This window comes from Cupressus sempervirens, chromosome 4 (genome assembly GCF_028749045.1).
Source record: "Cupressus sempervirens isolate cs-2001-9-10 chromosome 4, ASM2874904v1, whole genome shotgun sequence".
In the NCBI taxonomy this organism is placed as follows: Eukaryota; Viridiplantae; Streptophyta; class Pinopsida; order Cupressales; family Cupressaceae; genus Cupressus; species Cupressus sempervirens.
In genome coordinates, this window is record NC_143121.1 from 309768265 (window position 1) to 309792570 (window position 24306).

A 24306-nucleotide genomic window follows, 5' to 3' on the forward strand; every position below is an offset into this window, starting at 1 on the left:
TTTGGAGAAAACCCAATCACTACTAAGATACCAGGTGTTGGATCCAGTTTTGATGTGTTCCCATACTGTGATACCACATACTTTTTTAGCAATTTCTCTTATGTGAATAGAAATAGGAAGGTTAATATAGATAGTTCAGATCTGTTAGGTGTTTTCTGTGTTTTCATTTAATGCATATGATTGTATTGTTTCAAGGAAATTAATACAAAGAACAATAGGATTTCATTAGTTTCATCTTGAATCTTGTCTCCTTTCTTAGTAAGCTTCAATGTTTTACGATGTTTGAACAAAGAGCCTAGGTCATAGTTGTAGTCCCTTAAGGCTGTATGTTGTTTTGTTGTTTCTTATGACTCAAGGGGTTGTGTAAATGCTTTAGTAAATCAATAGTATTGCAAGTTTATTAAGTGGAATATCAGGTAAGAATGAGGTTCATATTGAGCATAAATGTCTATTTACAAGTTAAATAGATAGATCAAATATCCAAATATATGTATAAGTATTAGATATCCATATGCATGCATTTGATTCAAGGATTTGCCCAATGGTTAAGGCACTAATCAATTTACAAGATCATTTAGTTATTGCTACTGCATACTAGGGGCTTTGTTGAATTCAACATTATAAATCAAATGTGTTTTACGCTTTCATGTTGAAGAGCTATAAACAGAATGCCCTCACTTAGCTTATGAATGTCATAGACTTGCAATTTGCTACTGTAGATCTGTGTCATTTCATGAATTACTAGGAGATATAAGGGTTTCATTTGCTTAATAGATTCAGGGATATGTTTTTGCACTAGTATGATATCATTTGAATTTGAGGTCTACCTACCTAGGTTTAGCAAAGCCTGAAGTAGAAGAAGGGTCATGCCTTATAGCTGGCCTGTTGTCAAAAATGGCATGTTGAAAATGGGAGTTAGCTGCCCCTAGATATGTCAATTTCTTAGTGGGATAATTGAAAACCCTCCAGCATTTTCAAACACCAACACGAGGAACTATAAAGAACTCCACAAGGAAGTCCTAACTGAGAGCTTTCCTGCATGAAAATTCATAGAACTAGGTGCAAGAAGAGGGATAGGTCGATAGTTTTTGATTGAACTCAAAGATATTTTCAATGGTTTTTATAGTTCTAAATAGAAGACTGATTGTGTTTACAAGTTTTAGTTAAATATTAGCATAGTTTTCAAGTTTTGGACATCAGTTTGATTTTCAAATAGACAGTTGTTTTTAGATGCAGGAAGTAAGCAATAGTCACAAACAATCCAACCAAGGAAAAAGCAACTAAGAAGGATGGGGGACTCAAAACCTTTTGTTTGTTTGACTGATTTGGACAAGTTAAAAGACTTAAAAAAGACATTCTTTATTCCTATTACAAAAAATGGTAGACAAAAGCAAAACCCTTGTCTCACAACTTATGTGCATGCGTTCACCTTACATAGCTATGTCACCCCACTAGAGGGAACCCATGTTTTTTGTGTGTTCCAAGGACTCAATAGCATATATGCTGAATGAAAACCCTTGTGGCAAGGGACAAGCATGTATACCACCTTCAAACATCCAAGTACATGCATATGGTGAGTATCTACAAGAGAGATTCTTCCCCCTCCTTGCACAAAGATTATGCCCCCTCTTAGAGGTGAACTAGGTAGTAGCTAACTAAGATGTTTTTACTTGAATTCCATTCATATTAACCATTAGTGGCTTTGCAATGAAGTTGAGGCTAGAAGCCCACACCAGCATTTGAAAGTGCACACACTTGACTAGAAAGATTGTGGTAGGTGCTAGCTAGTGTAACAGATAGAGCCTCTTCTTGATATGTGATATCATAATGAAGAAGAAGAAATTAACATGGATTTGAAGTCTTTTCCTCTACAAAGCTTCTTTATTGTAGTGAGTTTGAATCCTTGGTGAAAGGTGTGTGCTCACTTGGCTCATTCCTAGAGGTTGGATCACTCAGGCAAGCCCTCTAAAGGTTGACTCAGACTGGTGGTCTAGATCTAAGGGTCCAAGTTTCTAATTTCTCTCAAGTGGAAAGAGCATACTCCTCTACCTTATCACCTTACCCAAACATGCAGAACATGTTCATCACCATGTTACCTTATCAATCCCAAATTGTCCTATTCCAAGACTTTGATCCCCTAAAAGGAAATCATCATCTCTTCATCAAAAGCTTTTCTTAGGAGAAGCACTAATTTTTTTACCTCCCTTGTGTACCATCTTCCAACGATGTCTAGGTTTCTGATTTATTCTTGGGCATCACTTCCAAGTAGTAAAGAGCATAATTCCATATTCCTTTGTCTAGATTCCTAAGAAGTTCACAAGCCCTATTAAACTATGTGTAAGAAAGGAGAAAAAAGACATGAAGTTTTAGTAGGTTTTAATGTATTCTTTGACATGTGTATCTTTGACAAAACATCCTACAATCAAACCATTAGTGTTGTTTTAGAGTTTGTAATAAGGTATCTTTGAAAATCATTTTGCAAACCACTATTAAGCTATTGAAAATTAGAAATCAAAAATGAAATGTTTCAAAAACAACTGTTAGTTAAATTATCATGATAAAAATAGAATCTAAAAATTGCATTTTGCATTTACTAATGCCAAATTTCATGTGAAATCTTGCACAAGCCAGCACAAGAAAATGGCATGTACCACACGAGAAATTGCACAATTATACACTTTTACATGTGAGGAAGTGCAAAATAGGGAGGAAAATCTCAGTTTCTTTGCACAAGAATGAGTCCTTTCGAGTGAGAACCTAAGGGCCTGTATGGATGATAGTGATAGAACACTAAAAAATATACAAAAAAAGAATATATGGGCCATAAACTTGGTTTCTCGACCCCACAATGGGCGCTAGAAATGTATGTGAGAAATGTGGGCCTCTATGATTCACACACACTTCAACATTATCCTTATTTGAGGGATTATCCTAGGATAAACATGGGATTGTTCATCCAAAATTTCCAATAGTTTGATCTATGGCCTCCAAACTAGAATGAATATGCTATTGCTCTCAAACTAAGAAGCTAGCAACCAAACATCTAGGATGAAGGATTTGTAAAGCTAAATGATGTGCAAGATTAATCTAGATGAAATGAAATATTAATTTAGGAATAAAGGAATCATTTTAATCTAAATGGATGCATTTAAGCTAAAAATGAGATCACTATGCAAGACTAGAAAAGCTTACGAATGTAAATGGTTGAGTGAGTATTTTAGCATAAGTTTGATGCAAATCAATGGTCAACCTTTTTAATGAGGAATTGAGAGCTTCTTAAATAGAATCCAAGAATTGATCAATGATTGAGATCAAATTGAATGAATGGTCGAGATCTGAAGAAGATTCAATTAGAATAGAAAGTTTTCTTATAAAAAGGAAGTTAACTGATTTCTTTTGAGTGGAATAAGGAGTTAACTGATTTAATTCCTTTTTTGATTTCAATCAACTCAATGTTTCCAATTCTGACCTAAAGAGAGAATATTGGAGAAGATATTTGATTTAAGGGAATTAAATACAACCTCATAATTGAATATTCCAATCAATAGAATAATTAAATTCAATAACTAGAATGAGGATATTTAATTAAATCAAATATATTTAATTCCTCATGTATATTAGCTAAAGGGGTGAACTTAATTGAATTTAAATACTAGGACTTATAATTAAATTTATTTATTTAAAAGGTTAATTTAGCCAATTCGATGAATATTTAGGAATTAATTAAAGTATGTGATTAATTTCGATTAGAGATTTTCTACATTTGATACTTAGGTCAAGTAGCAATTATCAGAATCAACATTGCCTAGTAAAATAGGACATAGGATTGATTGAATATAGCAAAATTTGCTTAGCATGGCAATGTGCCAATTTTTGGGTATTACAATAACTTGTATTTGAAAGAAATTGAAAATGGTTTGGTAACTATTGTAATATTTTTTGATGACATAATTTGGATGTACTGACGAAGCAAGTGATAAGTTTTCTAAAGAGATGAAGAATGGGTTTGAAATGAGCATGATAGGAGAAATGAAAATTTTCCTAGGATTGCACATTGTATAGAACAGTGATGGTATTTTCTTTTCACAAGCTAAGTACTTGAATGATTTTTCAAAAAGGTTTGGTTTGTAAAGTTGTAAACCTATTGGTACACCTATGATAATTGGTCACAAGTTATCTAGAAAAGATGAGACACCTATATTAGAGAAGAAGAAGTATAGATCTATGATTGGAGGTTTGCAGCATCTGACTCACACCATACTAGATATAGAAAATGTAGTTGGGACTATAGCTAGATTTAATGCTGGTCCTAAGGAGTATCATTTTGGAGCAATGAAGAGAATATTTAGATATTTGAAAGGGATATCTGACTACAAAATTTGGTATGACAGATCGAGTGATTTCACTCTATGTGCATATACTAATGTAGATTGGACATGTATTATGGATGGAAAAAAAAGCATCGGTGGTGGAGCATTCTTTCTTGGAGGAAGATTGGTTTCTTGGTTAAGAAAGAAGAAAGATTGTATTTCATAGAGTACTACTAAGGCAGAGTATGTTGTAGCAACAAATAACTATAATCAAGTTATGTGGATGAAGAAGATGTTGAAGGATATTAGAATTGAGTTTGAAGAACCTATTATCATTTACTATGATAACAAAAGTATAGTGAGTATGTCTAAGAATCTTGTATCACATTCTAAGACTAAGCATATATCTATTACGTATCATGTGTTAAGAGAGAAAGAAACAAAAAAGGAGATTAGATTGGAGTAAGTTAGTACTAAATATTAGATTGTAGATATATTTACAAAACCTTTGACTAAAGATATGTTTGTGTACTTTGAGAGGTATGCTTGGGGTTATGCCTCCACCTATTTTTGAGTAGATGATGTAGAGATTGCATTAGTCTACTAGTACAAAGCACTATTGTTAGCCTAGATTGACTACTAATGCTTCCCATATGGGGAAGAATCTGTGATGATTTGAGTCACTAAGGACTCTTGGTATTTGGTATTGAATAGTGTCTTTAGACACTCAAATTGGTTGAAGACTTGGTGTAGCATATTAGTAATTGGTATTTATCAATTATTATGTAGTAACATTGAGATTGAGGTCCTTGACATTAATGTCAATGGAGGAGAGTATGCATGAAAAAACATCTTTTAAGGCATGAGGGAGAGTATCTCCTAATTATGGGGAGTGAATATGCATAAAGTAGAGATATCTCTTTAGAGAGATTTAGAATGATTCATGAAAGGAAGTAGGAATATGAATATGATGTATTGTTTATTATTTAGTGTAAAGTAAACAATTGATGTCTAAGAAGAAGGAGTATGCACTTTTTGTGTGCATATTGTTTTGAGATTATTTTTAGTGTGTTCACAACTAATGCTGGTCAGCAGCAACAATAAAACATTGTTTAGTATTCTTGTAATTCAGGTGATTTTTTCATCTATGTTTCCATCAATGTCAAAGGAGGAGATTGCTATTATAAATTCCGATGGTACTCCACTGGGGGAGTATTGACATGTTGCATTCATGATTGTGTTTATCATTGATGTCAACTTAGCATGGTTTCTACAAAGACTTGCTGAGTAGTAGACAAAGATCTTAATGGTACGAACAATATTTTTATTGTTTGGTAATGCACAGCTACAAACATGTTTGGTATAGTATCATGATGATGTGGTTAACTACATAGAGTCTGATTTGATGATGTACGGAAGTTGTACCTAACTTACAAAGAGTAGTTCAAAGAAAGAGTATTGGGAAAGCAATTCCTAATGTTTGTTCACTAGTTTACATCTGAGATGAAGTAAGAAGATGAAAAATCAAGCAGTGATAGAGGATATTGTTTTGATGACATTAGCATGTGCGCAAGCCCTATTATCACACATGTGAAGTTTTGTACAGACTGTGAGCCGACAGTGCTATTTAATTATAATTAATTAAATATCTTATTATAATTAATTAGGAAAACCTCAAGAATGACTCAAGGTTTTTTTATGAAGATTTGATATAAAGGAAATATGTTTTCCTTGTATGTAATGTGTATCCATTTTTGCAAGAAGTTGAAGTGAAAAATGAAGCAAAGTGCTTAATGAGTGGGTATATGTGAGCTAGGGGATTTTTGGATGCAAGATTTATGAGCTGGTTACAAGATCAGAAGAAGCAGAAGTTTGGTTGACATGATAGAGAAATAGGAAGGAACAATAGAGTACAATTTTATTATTCTACAAGGAATAATATAGAGATTATTTGGATAATGGGTTCATTAGTCTTTCCTTTGAAGCTATTTGGATAGTGGGTCTTGTTGTCTTCCACAATTCCTAATAGGGTTGGCACAATTCATAATAGGGTTGGAATCTCCTACCAGGGACTCATACGTACTGAATGTATTCATAGACTCCTAATAGGGTCCATCCTCTAACAAGGAATATTTATATTAGTATATCATCTTATGGGTACCATCCCCACTAGGGTTTTCCCTTTGATCAAGGGTTTCCCTAGTTGACATATCTTGTGTTATTATGTATCGGTATCTTATTGTGGTTTCAATTTATATTACTCATATGGTTAAGTTTTTTTAAGGTTGATAATTGTGATAATAGTTGGATAACTAATTCACTCCCCCTCTTAGTTATATTAGTGGACTATATATTATAACAATTGGTATTAGAGCATTAGGTCCTTAAAGGATAAGCTTAACATGCAAGATGAGATTCACCGAAATGTGACACGTAGTGAGATCAATGGTTCTTGTATTGTTGTAAAATAAATATATAGGAAAGATAACCAAAGAAAGAAAAGGACAAGGCAAGATGTGGTAGTGGGTGATGATGTGGCACCACATAGATGAATCCATAGATCGCGTCACGTGAAACAAAATTGATAGTTGTCGAATTGTCACAAAATCAAGTTACTCACTAGTTGAACAAAGAGACAATGCAATGGTGAATCAAATCCCAAAACATGAATCTTTTTTAGAGGTTGACAAGTAGACAGAAAACCAATTAGGTGATGCCATGTGGTGTTCATGTGGTGAGATTCTTGCTAAGATGATGACATGGCAATGACCATGCGTGAAAGACCTACTGGGAGGCTACCATATGGCACTATGCCAAGTGATAAGTGATAGTTTTTGGAAAAATCAAAGGGTTCCATGTGGTGCCATGGTGGAAATGATAGTGCAAAGATGGACAAATCACCTTATGACATGTGGTCAAATAGGTTTGACCCAGATGCAAGACTAGAGGGAAATTTCAAAATTCACAAAACTTAATTTTTAATTGCTTTTCCTTTGAAAGTACATTCAAAAATTTTTAAAATCAAAAGGACTTATAATATAAAGTTTTAACCTTAGGGAAAAGCTAAATATTTGCAAAATAAATGCAACCCTATCATGCATGTCTAAACCTAAACTTCAAATGGACTCTTTGGGTATTTTTTTAATAAGACATATAACTATCATATATCAATGGAAAGGTCTCAAAACAAGCTTCGTAGATTTTTCATTTATTTTTGCATAGAAAGAAGTATGTGTGAGATATTATGGATTTTTTTTCCAAGGTTCTATTTTCCAACTACATTCTAGTATGGTAGTTCACACTTGTTTTTTGGACAAATGATGAATTGGGTGTGTGCCAAAGTTAGTGGCGATGTAGTTGGTGATGTTATTTCAACCTCTAGGTCTATTTAGTAAAGGATTTATCATAATTTTAGATGCATACATGATATTTTTATCATAGTAATGGTTTGTCATCACTGTAGGAGATATTTTGAGTTTGTTGAAGCTGAATAATGAGATTCCATTCAGATTTTGGTTGTAAAGAGAAGAGAGGAGATTTGCAAAATTAAGGGGTGGAGATTCAATTTGCATATTTATCACTTCCAAATCAGATCCAAGATTTCTTTCCTCTCTTATATATTTCTTCTTTCTTTCTTTCTCTAGGTTTGATGGTTGGTTGTTTGTCCAAACTATTGAGCAAAGCTCTACTTGTGATCCCATCATTCATGTCTCACATTTTCTCTCTTGTATGGACAAAATTTAATGAAATTTTATGTACAATTCTAGTCTATTGAGTTATTTCTTAGTTATTCACATGCATCTTGAATGTATTGTTTCAATGAAATGAATACAAGGACCAAAAAACTTCTTAATTTCATTCTAATTCTCATCTCCTATCTATGTTGTATGTCTTGTTAGGTTTTTCTATTGAAACAAAGAGAGAAGTAATTGCTTACTTGATAAGGTTGTAGGTTACATGAGAAGGATATATCATGAGTATGAGGTTTTTATGAACACCAATGTCTGATTCACAAAGTGATAAGATAGATGTGATAGCTTGATGTATGGGATACATCATTGATATCATGGATGCATGTTTGTAATTTTTGGAATTTCCTAATAGATAAGCCATGATCAACATGTTCTTACTGTTGCATATTTGGTTTTTGTTGATATCAAATGTAAATCAATTATCCATTTCACCTTCTATCTAGGAGCTAAAAGGGTGCCCTCACGCAGCTTGTGGATTTCATAATTTTTCAATTTGATAATGCATGACTTTTTCATTACATAAGTATAGGAGAAATAAGGGTTTTATCTTCTTTGTATATATTTATATTGTATTCTTTGGAATTGGTACCATATGAATGAATATGAGGTTCACCTACCTAGGTTTTATAGAGTCTAAAGAAGGAGTATAGCCTTATAGTTGGGCCCAATGTCTGAATAGGCATTTGAAGATGGGAATTCACTACCCCTAGATGTATTTTATCCTATCATTGGGTTATTGAAAATTTGTTAATTTAGGAGCCAACAAAAGGGTGACTCTATTGGGAAAGTATTGAATTTGAAAAGTGATCCAATATCTTTAGAAGAAAGGCATGCAATAAGTTTTCTCCAGTAGCAAGGTTGTGAGGTGTTTTTCATTTCTTTGCTAAAGAGTCATGTCTCCTGATATCCTTATTCATTCACAATAGTAGTTTTGAAAGATTGCAATGATTGTTACATTGAGATTATTTGAAAGTTTTGTAAAGTTGCTATCATAATTAAGTGTTGATGTCAAGTTTCTTTCACTTTGTGAAATTCCAAGGTTATATAAATGTTTTCAAATATCTATTGTAAATGTTGGACCAGCTTGTTGTATTATGCAAGTTGGGAAAATCTTTTCTCACCAAGTGAGTGGTCACTCAAAGTTATATATATGTACCATTACATTGTGAAGTTGAAGGTATTGTGAAGGATACAACAATTGGAAGGTAGATATGAAGAAATGATTTGAAGTTCTTGGCAATGGTTAAAAAAATTATGTGAGATGCTATGCAAGAGTTACTAAATTAGGATAAGATTCAAATCTATTATTTTTTGCAACATTGAAGTAGTTTTCAAGCATCACATATTAAGGTATTTCCCACTTTCATGAGATTTCTTTTGCATGAAAGTATTTTCTACAAAAGTTTCTCTATCAAGTCATTTTTTAGCTCTAAGTAGGAGTGTTATTTGATGCATCTCCACATACTTTATGAAAGATAGATTCAAAAAATATGTTTACATATTAGAGTGTGTTAGAGATTGAATTAGTAGAATATTTTTTAGATCTACTGCAAGTTATGAGTTCTGAAAATTATCTTGGTGAATGAGTTATAAGTTTACAAAGAATGTCAAATTTCTTTTCACCTAGTGTGCAGCCCATTGATGAAAATTGTAGATCTATTTCTACCAAGAGATACTTGCCATTATACTTTGATGAGATTCATGGTTTCAAAAATACCATATCATATGATCTTAGAAAAAATTTTCCTAAGTTCATTGGGAACCATTTGAATTCAGCCCATCATCATATTCAAATGTTTAATGATTTGATGGGTGATTTTAAGATTTCTCATGAAGACATGCATATGAAGTTGTTTGTTCAAACCTTAGAAGGTGATGCTAGAGATTGATTTTCCTTTCTATTAGAATGTTGTATTTCATCTTGAAGTGAGTTACATTTAACCTTCATTGAGTAATTTGGGGAAATAATAAGCATATATAATTCTTTTGAGAAGTTCTTGAAGATCCAAATTAGGAATGGTGAAATTATTCTTGAATTTAATTGTTGGCCATTTTTTGGCCCCCATTTAGCCCATCGTCAATAGCCGATCTAAGAGAGCTTCAATGGGCTAGATTCTTTGATGTAGGTTAACATGTTTTTTAGTCACGTTAACATTTTGTGTTAACACGATCTCTTCATGTGCCAAGCTAGCTCATTTTCTTCATGTGTCGAGTTGGCCCATTTTTCCTCCATGTGTCGAGTTGAAGGTTAATGCACATTTTTGCACCAGGTTAACATTCTATATGAGTCATTTTTTGCGATTTTGGGGATTGACCTTTTTGCTCTTTTTGGAATCGTGAAACCATTGCTGCCTATTCAACCAAACATTCAAGAAATGTTGCAAGCAATAGTTTCATGCCATGTGGTGAATCTATGGATATTTTATGAGTGCATCTCAGTCGTCTATGTGGTTAGGTGGAGGTTTTGATCTATGGTTTTGTTTCATTCATTGGTTGGGGATTTCTTGTAGCATCTGAGCTATCCATTTCAAAATGAAGAGTTACATTGATGACTCACTTGATTGGGGCAAATCAAATTTATCCCACACATGTCAACTCTGTAATTTTTATGGCAAGTTAATTGCATGTTATCTCATCTTATGTTTTCTTTTGACATCGGTGTGGATTCATTTGTTATGGACATGACACATTACAAGGGTTATTTCTTCAATGCAAATTGACATTTTGGGCCTTGTTCCATGGCGTTAATGCTTCTCCATGCCCTTTTATTACATATAATGATTAGATCTTTTGGATTTGATCTCATATAGCTAGATGCTTTGATTTTGGTTTCTTTTGGTCACTTCACTACAACATATTGATTTCAAGATCAGATTTATTCTTATATTCATTTATTGCTACTCTTTTTAACCTTGACTCCATCTTGTGGGGTTTGAACTTTAAGTTGATCTGAGTTATGCTTGAACTCTATAAAGACAAGTTGTACATACTTTTTTTGGGTTCCTTTCTATTTCGATAATGTCTACTTGTAGTAGCCTTGTGCTATATAATTGTAGTTCTTGCCTTCCATTAATGAAATAGTTGGTTTCTTACCCTCTCTTGCCATTCATTAGTCTGTGCAAGTATCTTGCCTCCTTCGAATTTTTTTTTTCTATTTCCTTATAGCTCTATGTTGAGTTTGGATTCATTGGTGGTTGTTTTTTTGTGAAATTATATTTATCCCTTCAACATTCGATCAACCTTGAACCCTTGTCTGGTTTCTTAGAAGGTAGAATAGAGTTGAGATTGAGTATTTGGCTTTTCATTGATTTGTCGAGCATATAGGAGCAAAGTTGTAACCATTTCAATTAGGTGCATCACCCATATCCCTTTCATCAAATTACTTTTTTGCATCTCCTTCTCCCTTTTCCTTCAAAGTAGTAGTTAGGTGCATCTTGATTGTAAGGAAGCTAACCTTTTCCAGAGATTTGACCTCAAAGTGCAAGTCCCACACTTGTAGGTTGTTTCCATGTTACACAAAGTTGCCTTTATGTCACACTTCAGGAGAGGGTACAAACTTTGGTGATAACATTAATATCAAATTTTGAAGAGCCTTGAATGGGATGCCTAAGAATTGTAGACTTGATGATCAAGTGTGTTTAGTATTTTATCTTGATGCATTTGATAAAAAAAAATGAACCATCTATTGAGGGATAAAGAACCCAAGACTTTGCAATAGGAATTAATGACAGTAATAGAGTTTGAAAACAATATAAAGTATGGACTAACCAAGATTCATTTCTGTAGAAAGGTTTGGTCACAAGATGAATTCAAGAAGAGAAACTAATATCATGTTGTGTGTTCAAATGAGGATTATGCATATGTTTGTAGTATTACAATAGTAGATGATGAAGTTGATTCACTTGATGAGTTACATATACAAGAAATAATTTTAGTCATTGTTACTCCTATTTATGATTTGCCTTGTGTTGAGAATGTTAATAATCATAAAGTTGAAAGACATTCATCTCAATTTTATAAGGATGAAAAGGTTGAAAGTTATGACTCAAGTGATGGAAATAAGGTAGTTGATCTCATATGTTATGAAGAAGCATCAGATGAAGAAGATGATGAAATTGGTTACTCAAATCAAGGTGAGGACATTGATAATGCATACTCCCATTCACATTAGTTTGATGCAAATTGGGAAGAAAGCAATGGTCAAAGTGAATACTCCCAAGCAAGTAGAGGTATGAATTCTTCTTCTAAAGTTGAAAATTAAGTTTCATTTCTAAATTGTATGAATAAGCTTGAGGTTGAAAATTTTGAAGAGGAATTGTCTACTCAATATTAGGATAAGGAGATCATTTACAAGGATGAATTACCTAGTTGTGTGGAAGAATGCCATGAGGCTACATGTAGATCTAATTAGCAATATACAAGTGATTCTAAGGTTAATGTGTCAACACCTATTGATAAGTTAAGATATGATTGGTGGTCAAGCCATATGAATCATTTTCAAGAAGATAATATAAGTAACATTGATCTATATTCCACATGCCTAATTGAGCAAGTGAATGATGTGTTTTTATGTAATAATAATTTTGATCTTTCTTCTTTAAAAGCTAAAAGTATTCATGAAAATGATGTTGGAAATGGTTTGAATGTTTTCATTAATCCATTGTATGATAAAGAGTTTTATTTTGATCAAAAAATAACTTGTTATAATGCTTATAAAGGAGCTTAGCAAGGAATTATCAAATCACTTTTCGAAGAGCACATGGAGTTTTTTAGATTTGGTTAATGTTGAGCTTGATGATGATACTTTCTCTTACTACTATACAAGATAGGTTGTTCTATTCAAAATAGATTGATATAAGTATAATAAATGTGTTTCAATCATTATTTTGTCATTGATGTCAAACCCACTACTTGCTGGTATGAAAATTACTTATATGATTTAAGTACTATCATTTATTTGATTAATGAAGAGGATTTGATCAAATCAGGTAACAATAGCACCTAGAGGAAGGTTAAGTTATGATATGTAAAGGAGTACAAGAATAAGTTAAGATAGTGATATTATAGTGCACTGATAATCTACTTAAGGTTTTAAATGTTGGTTACACTAAGTAAGTTTAGAAGAACAAGTTGAAAAAATTTTGTTTGCCAAGCTTGACTAAGTGGATAGTAGCTACCGAGAAAAGTTAGTGCAAGCCAAGTAGAAAATTAGTTAGAGGTGAGCAAAGTCAATTTCAGTGTAAGATGAGTGAAATAGTGTAAGCCAAGTAAAGTTTAGTAGATGCCGAGCACTAGTAAAATTTAGTTCATTATGAGTGTTTTGATAGTGGATGTCGAGAAAAGTAGTATATAGCAAGCATTAGAAGCCAATTAATGTCAAGTGTCAGCATTATGAGAAAGATTTATAATTCAATGAATCTAAGCCAACATGCTTGTTTTCTTGGATTGTGTGTACTATGTGGAAGATAAGTGTGATGAGCTTATGGCACAAAATTCAAGATAAACCATTTTGAGGTGAATTCAAAAAGGATTGAAGGAGAATTTTCTAAAAGGGAATGAAATGAAATGAGGGGTAGATTCATTGAATCCTACATAATCTAACCTAATCCTAAAATGGAAAATAGAGGATGAATGACAAAATATCTTTATTCTCTATTTATAGAGATGGTTGGCTAGAAGCAAGAGTTGATGTGCAAGAACCTAAATAAGATAAGGAGTCTAGGGTATTTGCTTCACTCAGTGACTTAAGAGAAGAGTTTGCATTGACAAACAAAGAAAGAAGGCTTAAGGGTATGGATTCTTGAATGGTGAACAAGCTATCAGAGCTGAAAAATGTGAAAGCTAAGTAGAATGGAGGACTAAAACATAAATCTATAATTTATAAATGATTTGTATGTAGTTACTAGATCAAGCCTTACTATTACTGTCTAATCATTGTATCAATCTAGGGTAAATCCTTTGGATTAAGGTTGACCTAATAGTCTTTTGTAAATCCTCTAATTGGGTGACATTCCAAGTGAATGATCTAAAGTCCTCTAACAAGGATCACTCCTAATAGGGTGATCAAAATATTTTAACCAGGTCACATTTAACTGTGTGCATTGTAACCTTTAATAGGGTTGGCCTTTCACAAGGCATCACTTTAGAAGACAGAGAATGGGTAGCATGTTACTGGTGGTTTTTCCCAAATTGGGTTTCCACATTAAATCATTGTGTCAAATGTGTTATTGAATATGTTATATTTCATGTTTATATTTCTACAAATTGATTTGACAAAATATACAAGTTGAATTTATTGCATAATCTAATGGATGCATGCATGATGAAAATGTTTTGTGGGTTCACTAAGCTGTGAAAAGTTTTATTTTACATCTAGACCTTGGATAACTTATTCACTCCCTCTCTTAGTTATTCTAAAGAATTCTAACAAGTGGCATTAGAGAAATTTTCTTAAGAGGACTAGTTTGAAGGTATTAGAAGCACGAAGATCAAGATGTCAAAAAGAGAAGTACCCAAGCTTAATAGAGATAACTTTCTTGCATGGAAAAGTCTAATGAAGCTACACCTAGGAGGTCTTGGAGATAATGCATAATCTACCATTATTGTTAAGCATGTTGATCTTGTTGGAGCCCTAACTATTGAAGATCTAAAAAGGAGAAAGAACACAACTAGGCAATGTTGGAGATTTCCTCTACTCTAAGCTATGTTGACTTTGATGATATCAAGGGTTGTGACAGTGTAAAGAAAATGTGGAATGCTCTACACACTATCTATGGAGGTGACAAAAATGTTCTAAAGAGCCAAAGTTGAAAGTCGTAGAGGTAAGTTTGATGATACAAGAATGCAAGAAGGTGAGAATATTACTCAATATTGCTCTAGGATAAAAGATGTTGTTAATGCAATAAGAGGAGCTACTGGTAAAATAGATGACGATACTGTACTAAGAAAATTTTTGAGAACATTGTTTCCCATCTATGCTATTAGAGTTTCTACAATACAAGAATTAAGATGTATACTAGGGAATGATCTAACTCTTGAAGGTCTGGTAGGTAGGCTCACTAATTTTGAGCTATCTAATTTTGGTAATTAAAAATCTCAAAATATTGAATCTTCTTTCAAAGCTAAGTTGTCATTGAAGTAACCTAATAAGGAGAAGAAGAAGAAAAAGACAAAATATGTGTCCAGTGACAATGATACAGATGAGGAAGATGTAGATCAACTTGAAGCACTATTGGAAAAGAGATTTAACAGAGGTAAAGGAAAGTTACCTATCATGTGTTTCAATTGCAATGAGGTTGGTCATATTGCTACTAGATGTCTAAAGAAGATGAATTATAGAGGTCATGAAAAATAGAAAAGTAGAAGAGATAAAGACAACAAATAATAAAAAGACAAAGGCAAGAAGTCTTGCTACATTGCTAATGAGGAAACAATAGATGGATCTAAAGATCATGATGATGAAGTGGTGTATGTTGCAATGAAGGATGAATCTAATGAGGATAAGGCAAATGCACTAGTGTCTTCTATGAATAAGAATGATAGATTGATCATTGATAGTGAGTGTTCACATCACATGACTAGAGATAAAAGAAAATTCATTACCTTGAATTATTATGATGGAAATAGTGTAAGCTTTGGTAATGATGCACCATGTCTGGTAAAAGGAAAAGATTATATCAAGCTCATAGAAAATATTTTATGTGACAATGCTTATTATGTTGAAGGACTTAACTATAACTTGTTGAGTTTTTCACAACTAAATAATTTGGGATGCAAGGTTGAGTTTGAGAACAAAATTGCTATGATATATGATACTGATGGTAAATCGATTAAAAAAGGTGATCAAACTAGAGGTAATCTTCTACATTGATATAGAGGATGCTACTTGTTTAGTTGTAGAATTTGATGATGTGTGTCTATGGCACAAGAGGTTATGTCATGTTAATTTTGATAACTTTGTTAGCATTAGTAACATGAGAAGAGTCAAAGATTCACCAAAGTTGAAAATTTTTAAAAATATAATTTGCAAATAATGTTAGTTAGGAAAAATGACAAAATCAAGTTTGAAGAGTAATACTCATACCTCTAAAGGAATATTAGAGATTGTTCATACTAACTTGTGTGGACCAATTGAAGTGCAAAGATACAAAGGAGATAAGTACAATATGCTACTTGTTGATGATTATTTTGGAATGATGACAACATGTTTCTAAAATAGAAATCTAATGCTTTCAAATGTTTAAGTGGTACTTAGCAAGAGTTGAGAAAGAAACAAGTAAAAATCTAAAATGTTTGAGATTTTAAAAAGGAGGAGAATTTACATCAAAAGAGTTTGAGATGTTCTGTAATGATAGAGGAATCAAAAGACAGACATATGCTCCTAGAACCCCTCCACAAAATGGAATTGCTGAAAGGAGGAACAAGTCTATAATGGATTGTGCTACAATATTCATGATGGAGAAAAATGTTTCTTTGAAATACTAGAGAAAAGGTGTAAGTATAGTTGTTTATACCTTGAACCATGTACAAGTCAAGAAAGGTACTCATTCAACACCTTTTGAACTATGGTATGGATACTCACCTAATGTGAAATGTTTTGAGGTATTTGGAAGAAAGTATTATATTCTTAAAGATTTTAGAAATGGTAAACTAGATACAAAAGGTAAAGAAGGTATATTTCTTGGTTATTCCACAAGATGTGAAGCTTATAAGTGTTTAAATACTAACACTAACAAAGTTGTCAAAAGTGCAAATGTGAAATTTGATGAATATAAAAAAGTATATGAGGTTGAACCTATGAAGGACCTAGAAGAATAAAAATCATTTGTATACTTTTTTGAAGGTATATCTACTGAAGAAGATGTTTTAAAACAAGTTCCAAACCAATAGCAAGTTTTAGTGACTACCGAGTCACATACTATGAATGTCGAGTTACATTTAGGAACTAAGCTACATTCAGGTGCTAAGTTACATAATGAAGTTGAGGCACATTTTGATTCTGAGATTAGTGTACATTAAAGAGATGATGAACTACCTAATAGAGAGGTACATAGTGCTTCAAAAGTTGAGAGGCCAAGTGAAGAAAACAAATCAAAACCAAGTTTGTCTAAATATGTCAAGAGACATCATCTTGCTGCAAAAATCATTGGTGATAAAGATGCTAGACCAATGACAAGGAACAAATTGAGAAATGATACATGTTTTTTGAGCATGCAAGAACCCACAATAGTAAAAGATGCCTTAGAAGATATGGACTGGAGTAAAGCCATGGAAGAAGAGATTGAACAAATTGAGAAAAATAAGACATGGACTCTAGTTCCTAGACTAGAAGAAAAAAATGTGATTGGTATCAAATGGGTATACATAAACAAGTTAGATAAAAATCATGAAGTCACAAGGAACAAGGAAAGATTATTAGAGAGATCAAATTTCCAAAAGCAATAACTAACAAGGCAAGATTAGTTTGTAAAGGATACACACAAGAAGAAGGGATAGACTATGGAGAAACATTCTCTCTTATTGCAAGATTGGAAGTAAGAACTCTACTTGCTTACTCTGCATACAAAGGAATCAAATTTTATCAAATGAATGTTAAGTTTGCATTTCTAAATGGTATATTGGAGGAAGAAGTTTATATAGAACAACCATAAGGATTTTTTGATTCTAAAAAATGAAACATGATATGTAGACTACACAAAGCTCTTTATGGTTTAAAGCAAGCACCAAGAGCATGGTATGAGAGACTACACAATTATCTTGTAAAGATTGGATTTAAGAGGACAAAAATCTATACTTGAAGATAGAGAAAGGAAGAGGTATTTTGTTATTTGAAATTTTTGTTGATGATATCATATTTCGATGTCTATGTTTGGAGAGATCAAGTTCTTTGTGGGTTTACAAGTACATAAGATGAAATATGGTATATACATTACTCAATCAAAATATGTTAAGGAGATACTAATTTTTTTTGGATTGGAAGATTCCAAGCTAGTAAGCAAACCTATGGTGACCAAACATAAATTGTCAAAGAATGATGATTCAACTGAGGTGAATCAAACATTATATAGGTCTATAGTTCGTAAATAACAATATGTAGTACATAGAGGACCTGATATTACATTATCTATAGGGATAGTTGAAAGATTCTCTATCCATTCTAGAGAGAATCACATGATGATAGTAAAGAGAATAATGAGATATTTGAAAAGAATAGAGAAGTATGTTCTATACTACAAGAAAAATGAGAAATTTGAATTGAGAGCCTATACTGATGTTGATTAGGGTATAAATATTGATGATAAAAAGAGCACCAATGGAGGAACATTTTTCTTAGGCAAAAGGCTAGTTACATGGACTAGCAAGAAACAAAAATGTATTTCTCAACTATTGCTGAAGATGAATATGTTGTTGTTGTGGTGAATTGTTCAAACAACCACTCAAAGGTATGAAGGAGGCAATCACTGAACTTGTGAATATTTTTTCTGATAATACAAGTGCTATAAATATATCAAATAATCCCATGATGCATACAAAAACTAAGCACATTGCAATTAAGTATCATTACTTGAGAGAATTAGTTCTAGATAAATAGGTGAAGATGGAATATGTTAACACAAAAGAACAAATTACTAATGTCTTCACAAAGAAATTATGTAAGGATGCTCATGAGTACCTAAGAGGTAAACTAGGGGTGATACCCCGATCTAAGGCTATCTAAGAAGCATGAGGAGTACCTTGCATAAAATAAGTTGATTGACATATGTTACATATTGATGCAATGGATCTTACTTTAGGAGCTACCTAAAGTAATCAAAGAGTTAGAACTACAAATTAGTCACAAGTAAGGTGACAGAGGGAGAAATTGAAAAATACTCATATCTGCATATTAAGATGACATGTCATTGGCATTATTGTCAAAGAGGGAGATATAAAGGAATTAAAAAAAGAGAGAGAGATAAAGGATTTGAAATAAGAGATAAAAGAATTAAAGTACTTAGAAGGAGAAAATGCACAAGTGTACCTGCTAATTACATCTATCTAATACAAGAGAGATAATATTAAGGGAGATATAAGAAGTGATCAAGAGGGAGTCATAAGGATGTTTTTATTGTCTGTTGATCAGAACAGAATTGTGTAACCTATTCAAAAGATAAAAGTTGCTGATAGAGGGAGAGATTTCAATACAAGGAATTATTTTCTTTTTGGTATTCTGATTGGTCATACTAATTAAGTTTGGCCAGTTTGGTTTTCCATCAATGCTAAAGAGGGAGATTGTTGAAAAAAAATTGATATAAGTATGATAAATGTGCTCAATCATTGTTTTGTCACTGATGTCAGACCTACTACTTGCTGGTAAGACAATTGCTTATATGTTTTAAGTACTATCATTTTTTTGATTGATGAAGAAGATTTGATCAAATGAGGTAACAATAACACCTAGAGGAAAGGTTGAGTTATGATATGTAAAAGGAGCACAAGAATTAGTTAAGACAGTGATATTATAGTGCATTGACAATTAGTAAGTTTAGAAGAACAAGTTAAGTGAAGTTTGTGTATCAAGCTTGATTGAGTGGACAGTAGGTGTCAAAAAAATTTAGTGCAAGCTAAGCAAAAAATTAGTTGGAGTTGAGAAAACTCAATTTCAGTGTGAGCCGAGTGAAACAATGTAAGTCGAGTAAAGTTTAGTTGATGTTGCTCACCAATAAACATTATTTTGTGCCAAGTGTTTTGATAGTGGATGCTGAGAAATGTAGTATGTGTCAAGCATCAGAAGCCAGTTAATGCCAAGTATCAATAGAGAAAGATCAAGAATTTGATGAATCTGAGTTGACAAGTTTGTTTTCTTGGATTGTGTGAACCATGTGGAAGATAAGTTTGATGAGATGGTGGCATATAATTCAAGATAAACCATTTTGAGGTGAATTCAAAGAGGATTGAAGGAGAAGTTTCTAGAATAGAATGAAATTAAATAAGGGGTAGATTCTTATTTATAGAGATGGTTGGTTAGAAGCAAGAGTTAAAGTATGAGAACCTAAAGAAGATAAGGAGCTCAGGGTATTTTTTTCATTTAGTGACCTAAGAGAAGAGTCTACATTGGAAAACAAAGAAAGAAGACTTAAGGGTATGGATGCTTGAAGGGTGAACAAGATATCAAAGCTAAAGAGTATGAAATCAAAGTAGAATGGAGGACTGAAACAAAGCTATGTTATCAAATCAAGCCTTACTATTACTCTCTAATCATTGTATCAGCCTAGGGTAAATCCTTTTGATTAAGGTTGAACTAATAGTCATTTGAAAATCCTTTAAATGGGTGACATTCCAAGTGAATGATCTAAAGTTTTCTAACAAGGCTCACTCCTAATAGGGTGATTAATAATTTTAGTTGGACCACATTTAACAATGTGCATTGTAGCCTTTAACAAGGTTGGCCTTTCACAGGGCATCACTTCAAAAGAGTGAGAATGGGTAGCAGGTTACTTGTGGTTTTTTCAAAATTGAGCTTCCATGTTAAATTATTGTGTCAAATGTGTTATTGAATCTGTAATATTTCATGTTTATATTTTTGCAAATTGATTTGACAGTAGCCTAAAAGTTTAAGTGATTGCATAATCTAATGGATGCATGTATGATGAAAATCTTTTATGGGCTCACTAAGCTATAAAAAGTTTTAAGTTTACATCTAGACCTTGGATAACTAGTTCACCCCCTATCTTAGTTATTCTAAAGAATTCCAACATGTTCCTCTTCTAGGTGTTACAGTGATTGTGATGATGATGTTGCATCTTATGATGTTGATAATGAGGTGTTAAATGAACTTATGATTGAAGATCAACCAACACCTTGCAACAAGTTCTATGGTGATTTCTCTAATATGATGGATAATTTGTTTGTTGAATTCAAAGAATAATTCAAGAACTTTGGGTTAGTTTAAGACATTGACATGGATGACAATTGTGAGTATAAATCTGATTTCTCACTTGAGTATCAACCGGTTATACATGAAGAGACACAATTTCAAGGTATGTGTGATCTTTTTCCCCAAGTTGAATATGAAGCTTCCATATTAAAGGTTGATAAAATGAATCAATCATGTATTGAAGAGGAGCTTTAGTTTGATTATGATATATTTGAGCATTCTGATCCATAGGTTTATAGTGAGAATTTTGTTGAAGTGGTTCCTAGTTTGTATATTGACTATGAGCATGGAAGTGTAGGATTAGTTTTGCCAATTGAATTGATTAGAAATGCTAATTTGATTGGTAAAACTAATGAAATTTTTATTCTTAGCTTGCCTCATAAAAGTGCAAATGAAAATTAGGTCTATGATAGAGGTAAGAAGTTTTGTTGAGGTTTGCTGGCTAGCGACCATCATTTTTACAGTTTAGCAATAGTTTTCTTGCTTTTAATAAAGTTGTTCAAGAGAAAGTTTTTGAGTGGTCATATTCTTCTAGAGATATTAATCTTTTTCATTCCCTCAAGGGACATGCAATTCCTAATGGAGCCACTGTTGGGACTCAAAATTGAAGCCCTAATTTTGAGTACCATTCTAAATTTTTAGCCAATTTGAGCCCCTATAAGCGCTTTTAATGCATGTGTACCCAACCATCATCTTGAGGCCTATTAAGTGTTTCATGATTCTAACACCTTTCGTTCAGCATATCCATTCATCCCATGATGATAAATCTCCATTCTAAGTAATTCAAGGAAGTTTCATTTTGAGCATTGCTTAAATCAGCATTTTTGCCTAAGTGTCAAGTAGCAACATGAAGCCTAGTTCACAAATGAATATCTTACACCTAGTTAAGTTTCATGACTTACTACTTTCAAAGTGTTTAGTATGAATATCAAAGAACCTATGTTTCAGATTTCAAATTTTTTTGATATTTTTTGACTAGGTTTTGAATCCCTCGACATTGGTTGTTTACTATTGTTGTGTTGACGCATATGTCTCAAAATTATGGGAAGCCCTATTTGACCAATTATAACTTTGACCCAATTGACTAAAGTGGGAAAATTCCTTTTTTATTGTATTCTAGGGGTCACACACTTTCTATGTTCCATATGAGCCTATGATAAATTTTTTTGACTAGTTTTCAAACGCTATTCCAAATGCAATTTATGAAGTTTTACTGGTGTGTAAAAGTGCAAATTGATCGGTAGCCTTGTTTGGCATGTCATAACTTTAAATCCTTCATAGATGAGACCAAATGGATTGTACTCTTGTGCTCTACTCCAAAAATACTTTAAGTGTACTAGTTTTCAAGTCTTGATGAATCTATTTGCACACTTTCTTAGGTTCATTCCATTTGTGAAAATTATTGTTCTACTAGTGTTCCCAATTCTGCATTTCTGAGTACCCCAATTTGAACACCTTCCAAATGTTCTCATTTATTCATCATGAGCACAAATCATAGATTTATACTCTAAAAATGACAATAAACTGGCCCCAATTTTTGTGCCCCCAAGTGCCTATTTGACCTATTTTCAAAGCCAAAGCCAAACACACTTTATTATTTTTTGACATATTGGTTTTTCGATAGTTTCAAGTGACTAACTTTAATAGTCAATATGTTTTGACCCAGGTGTTTTCATGACATGAAATCTGAAATGGTACAATAATGTGGAATAGAGAATAGTTGTGTTAGATCTTAGGGCTCAGCCAAGTGTTTTAGTTAGTTTTTAAAGCCAGTCTTAGAGGATTCCAGGAAGAAAATCACAGTTTGCATAAAGTGTTAAAAGTGAGTTTTAAGTTTTCACTCAATGGCCAATTTTGAATTTAAATAATGTTAGGTGATTAGCTAATCAAATTGAAGAGTTAGCTATTTCAATTTGACAATTTTTTAGCCAAGCCCATTTTGGGGCCCTACTAGCCTCAATAGATTGATAAGATATAGGGAATTGAAATGTGTCAAATGGATAAAACAAGAAGTTTGTGATAAATCAAACTCTCAATAAAAAATACACCTTTATTGGAATTTTCTAATTAACTCCAAGGATATTTTAAGAGGCTTTCTTCAATGTTGATTTCATTTGAATTCCATATGGAATGCCTCAGGGATAGGTGATTTTTTATCCAATAGAAATGGATGAGATTTCTACTTAAAAATGTTAGTCGTGAAGAAAAACTAGGGTGCATACTTGCAATTATGGGACCTTCAGGTTTTGGGAAGAGTATGTTGCTTAATTTTCTAGCTAGCCAACTTGTTGCATCCCCTCAATTACATCTCATGGGATGACTATATGTTAACGAAAATCCATTCTCTTCTACTTCTCATAAGTTATCTTATGTAAGATAATAGGACCTTTTCTTCTCTTAGTTAACAGTTTGAAAAACTTTGGCTCTAGTTGTGGAGCTCTAGCTTTCAAAGTTAACATTATCTAAAGATGGTGAAAAATATGCAGATGATCTTCTTAATCACCTAGGGCTAATGAACCAACAACTATGTTGGAAGCTTTCTAGGTAGAGAAGGTCATGGAAACACTTCAAAAACTTTCTCAAGAAATAAATATTGTAGTGTGTTCTATTCACGAACCGCGGGGTTCAATATATGAAAAGTTTAATGACTTAATATTGTTATCATGATTCATTTCTGTATATGTTGGTCCATTCAAAGAAGAAGCTTTGTCAAATTTTAGCAAATATGGGTTCATTTATGATGATCATGTAAATCTAGTTGATTTTTTTGCAGATTTGATATTAGTTGACTACAACCCCAATCAAAGTGAAGAATATTCTTGTAAATAGATTGATTACCTTGTAGAGGTGTTTGCCAAGAAATATGTAGAGGAAGTCGATGGTAGCTTGAATTTGGAATTGTAAACTAGTAAGATATATAGCACACCTCATAAATTTCTCCCTCACAAGACTAGAAAGTGAAATCAAAAAAGGTCTTGACAATGTTAACAAAAATACTTCTTCACAAACTATTTTAAATGAGGAAACACATGATGGAGATATTCATTTAATTTTAGAGAGAAATAGTCTTCTGGTTGATACTAGTAGTTTTTTAATGAAAAAGAGCTTCATGAATGTGATTTGGAGAAGGAATTTTGGTGACAATGACTTGGCATGGAGGGGAAAGTTCATGGAAATTATTGATTTCGTGCCTGATTTTCCACAATTGAGGAGAAAAATGCATAATTGGAAGGAGACATGGTAGAGGATTAAGGAAGGAAGATGCATACAGAAGGAGTTCCTCTAATTTGGTCAAAGATAGAAATATGATGGTTTTTTAAGCATCTCC